Raw genomic sequence first — 5,000 nt, 5'->3', positions numbered from 1 at the left:
CAAATAAATCTGAGAAGCTTTGCAGAGAGTCAAACTGGAGCTAAAATCATCATCAAATGAGCTAAAATGCATAATAAACAACTCAAAGACACACTGGCGGGGAGGAGGCGTCTGAATTCTGTGGAAAATTAAGACAGAGAATGATAAATTATTTCTCATAATTTGATTTATGCTGGCTCTAAAAATAACTTCCGACTTGATGGCTTCCTGCTCTCATTAAAGGTCTCGTCTGCTGATAAAAACAAAGTATTGCATATGATGTGCAATTTTCCTTTTTATTGCCTTCCATTACTGTTTGTTAATATTTAATGAGTTGGACGTCGTGCGGGTGAGTGGTTAAGGCCGAGCGGTCGCTCAGATATATAATAATCCTGCGGTGCTCGGATGTAATCAGCGGACGGATCCGTTCAGAACTGAAGCAACAAGACAAATGCAAAAGCTGCTGTTCGACACGGTGCGAATGGAATTCAATTGAGTTGATGTTGCTTTATCATACAATCCTGTGATGTAATCAGCAAAATGGTGCCATTGAGAGGGATGGAGAAGACACAAAAATCAATGAGGATTACCCACAAATCCACTGGGCCCTCGGCTTGCCAAGGTGATTATATGTGGCCCTCAAATTACTAAAGCAAACAGGCAAACAAAACCAAAGCATGCGTCTCAGACGGCCATCAGTGTGTGTTTCTGGCAGATGTGTGTTTCCCGCTGCGCTGGCGAGGCTGCTGGGTTTGCCGTCGACCCCGAGAGACGCTCGTTTACTGAGTCGGGCTATTCAGTTAATGAACAAATCTCATGAAAACATGCCTAGATCATATTTCACGCTAAAATCAAGAGAAAACTATATAAAATGATGCTTTGCATGAAGAGAATCATGCTTATGTGCATTATGACATGTATTTCGTGACAATTAAGCAGATGCACAAAAATGGTCTATATTCATATGCATTATTTAAATTGTAAATAATGATGATGATAATAAATTAATAAATACATATTTTGTTAATGTGGGAAAAAAGAATGCACTACTTAAATTGCAAATAATAATAATAATAATAATAATAAAAGGCTTTCAAATGAAATAAACCATATTTCATGGTAAATTCAAGAGAAAACAAAGTTTTGCATGAGAATAATGAAGCTTATTTGCATTATGACATTTATTTCATGACATTTAAGCATACATTTTCTCAAATTTGGATTATTATACTGCACAAAAACAATTGTTTATTATAATAATAATAATATATTACTTAAATTGTAAATAATAATAATAATAATAATAATAATAATAATAGTACTTTTATTGTTAATGTGGGAAAACAATGCATTATTTAAATTCCAAATAATAATAATAATAATAATAATAATGATATTAATAAATAAATAAATAAAAATAACAACAACAACAAAAACTTCTTCAAATCAAATAATAATAATAATTGTATTGTTGTTGTGGAAAAAAATGTATAATTTAAATTTTAAATAATAATAATATAAATTATTGTATTATTAATAACAACAACAACAATAAAAGCTTTTTCAAATCAATTAAACATAATAATAATAATAATAATAATTGTATTGTTAATGCGGAAAAAATAATGCATTATTTAAATTCCAAATAATAATAATATTTGAAAAGTAGTGATTATTATAAAGGAAGTGATCATTGATAATTGCATTGATGAATCCTTTAATTCACGCTGACCCCTGTGTCAGAGTAGCTGACCGGCTTCACGAGCTGCACTCGATCCTCTGAGGAGAACAACAGTGAACACATCTACTGTTTCCTAACGGTAAACGAGGAGCTGACGAGTACATCTGACGCTCGGTTACCAGGAAACTAGACAGTGAATCAGACAGATATTGGGTTCCCTAAAGTGATTTTCCACTCCCTGCGTTTACAGCGTAGAGTGCCGGGCATCATGGGTGAAGGCAGAACAGAGTCACAGCGTTTCAGACCAGTGTAATCACGAGCGCTGGAGACTGAGAGCAAAGAAAGGTGCAGGTGAACCACTGAAACTCTTCAAAACGCTCACGCAGGTCAAGAGCTGCACCAAACCAGACCGATCACACTCACATCCACTGCTCGCCTTCATTTATGAGATACTCTGAGTCACGGGAGGCAGGTCTGACAACAGTCACTAACACTGCAAATGTTTTCACTGCAGAAATGACTTCAGCTTTAATACGATGTACTTAAATAACCAGTAAGAGTACTTAGATATATAGGAATGTCAATTTAACAATCAAATTCCCATAATCGATTGTTGGTTGAATTACCAATCAATTAATAGTTTAATCATTAACCTTAATCTAATGCAGGCTTTAAATCTTAGACGTTTGGCTTTACAGTGAATATAGGGAACATGGCCAGTGCTTTTGACATTAAAAGTGCTCTATTTTCACAGCGTGACAAAAGAACTGAAAATGTGATCTGTATAATCATCGTACATAACAGACTTGTGTCATATATCGTTAGCACAATACAAAAAGTATTGAAAAAAAAAAATTCTGTTAGAGCGCCACGTTTTGGTTTGTAACTTCACGAAACATTAGTAAACCAGGTAGATCACATATCTTTATTTAGAGCAGATGCAAACACAACATAGCATAGATCATGGAGTGACATTGAAATGAAGGATTTCTGCGTCGCGATTATGATAACGTTTTATTTTCAACGTCATTTGAAAGGTCAACCAATGGAAACGGGATCTTGGGAATAGTGGGTGGGGACTAACGTTAGGGATGGGCATTTTTCAAAGATATTGTATTCGAATATTTGGGCTCATAAAAATCGAATATTCGTTTATTTAAACGACGTTTGACGATAAAGACGTTATTTTTTTAAGTTTAAGTTTTGTTTTTGTTTTTTTTACTTTTTGTCACTATTTCTGAACAAGCTTACAATTAGGCAATATACACATCAAGCTTACTATATATCTTAAGGTTATCTTTTAGTTGAAAACATTAAACAATATGTGTAACGTTAAACAAAAAAATAAAGAACAAAAGCATTAAAGATCAAGCAGCGCGAACGGGAAAAAGCGCTAATAAAGCAGTTGTCGTACAGTACGCACTGAGTCAGCATTATCGTGTGTTTCACGTTAACAATAATATCCACATGCTCGAGTGAGAAACAAAGGCCTCGTTTACACTGTCAGTGAAATGTGACCCTATATTCCGATGTTTCGCTCATTCACAGATTGGATGTGTTCAATGACCGTGTAAACAGGGGAAAAAATGTCGAGATCGGTTTCAGGCCTCATTCATATTCAAATAAATCAGATGTGCAAATGCGACTGTCATGTAAGCAGGCAGATCGGGTTTCCTGAGGCATTAGCGACATCTCCGCGGTTTATGACGAGAGAAACCCCATTAAACGCGTGAATCGCGCATCTGCAAATGTTTGGCGAACTTCGCATATTGCAGAGCTAGCATATAACGAGGCCAAAGATAACGGTGTGCTAAGCTAAGTTTCTATAAGCACTTTGCGTTTTCTGTTCTTAAACCTGTCTCCCTCAACGAAACTTGAAGGAAGTATATGTCTCAAAATCATTTTGCTATCAGAAGATATCATATCTGATCACTCGCTCACCTGCAGTCGGTAATGCTGTGATGGACAGCTGTCTCTCCTCAGACTGTGTTTGGATTTCATGTGCTTTCTCATTGTGGTGGTGGTGATATTATAACTCAGTTTCATTAATTCATTTGATTAAAAGTACTTCCATTTTGTAATATCATTTTCATCCAAGTAATATCCAAACTTCGCGAGGCAGACGACGACATTATGTGATCAAATACAACGAACACGCTCCACAGCGCCACCCAGTGCTTTTAATTATAACTGCGAGTTAGTGCTTGGGATTTATCATGGATTCGCTCCATTAACGGTCAGCAAAGCAACGTAGAAAAATTCTAATAGTATTTTATTTTTCGATTAATAATTACAGATCGAAAATTGGAATATTCGTGCACGTCTCTAGTGGGGACGATGTGAAGAGGCCAATCAGACAGTGTTTCACAGCTGGAGTGCGCTTGGATTGGACCGATCGCTCTGATTGACAGGTCTTGATGTAGAATAAACGCCTCAGTTGAAACTGCGCTGGAAGATCATCACTCGTCAACCACGATCTTACTACTTATTTTTATTCTATGTACTTTTTTTGTGGGAAGTAATTCCATATGTTCAGCAAAAGCACCTTTTTTTTTTTTTTTTGGTTAATTATGTTTCGAAATAAACGACTAGCTGGCCTAATCCACTGCATGTCATGAAGACATTACACTTAGCTCTAATGATGACCTTCAATAACTTTTATCGATTAAATTATTATTGGCAATTAACCCATCATATTAATCATTAGTATATATATATATATATATATATATATATATATATATATAGTGCTGGACAACGATTAATCACATCCAAAATAAAAGTTTGTGTTTACATAATATAGTGTGTGTGTAATGTGTCTAATTATTTTGTATAATACACACACATGCATGTATATATTTAAGATTTTATATGTGTGTGTATATATATATATATATATATATATATATTATTCATATTTATATATATATTAAATATACAGTATATACATGCAAATATTTCTTAAATAAATACATGCATATGTGTGTGCATTTATATATACAAAATAATTAGACACATTACACACACACTATATTATGTAAACAAACTTTTATTTTGGATGTGATTAATCGTTGCCCAGCTCTAATATTAATTAATTTCATGCATTTGATTCTTGCATGGCTTCAGTTCTCTAGGCCTGGTCTGGGATCAGTGAACTGGTCTTGACGGTCTAATGGCCGCCGCTCAGGACTGAAGCTGTGAGCTCCACGGTTCCTCGATTCGCTGTTCGAGTGGGTGTCTGTGCTGAAGAATAATTACATATGTGCTATACATAGAGCTGAAGATCAGCCAATCCATACGCAGCTCAACACACGTGTGGTCTCTATTAAAGCACTCACTC

General features: G+C 35.1%; 1 protein-coding gene across 1 annotated transcript in view; it reads right to left on the bottom strand.

Moving 5' to 3' along the window:
- unc5cb (unc-5 netrin receptor Cb) overlaps positions 1-5,000 on the bottom strand; it is a 218,704-nt gene that overhangs the window by 54,843 nt on the left and 158,861 nt on the right. The window lies entirely within an intron of this gene.

The sequence above is a fragment of the Squalius cephalus genome, assembly GCF_949319135.1.
Source record: "Squalius cephalus genome assembly, chromosome: 24".
In the NCBI taxonomy this organism is placed as follows: domain Eukaryota; kingdom Metazoa; phylum Chordata; class Actinopteri; order Cypriniformes; family Leuciscidae; genus Squalius; species Squalius cephalus.
The sequence above is the reverse complement of the archived record's forward strand: the minus strand, read 5'-3'. Positions and strand labels throughout refer to the sequence as shown.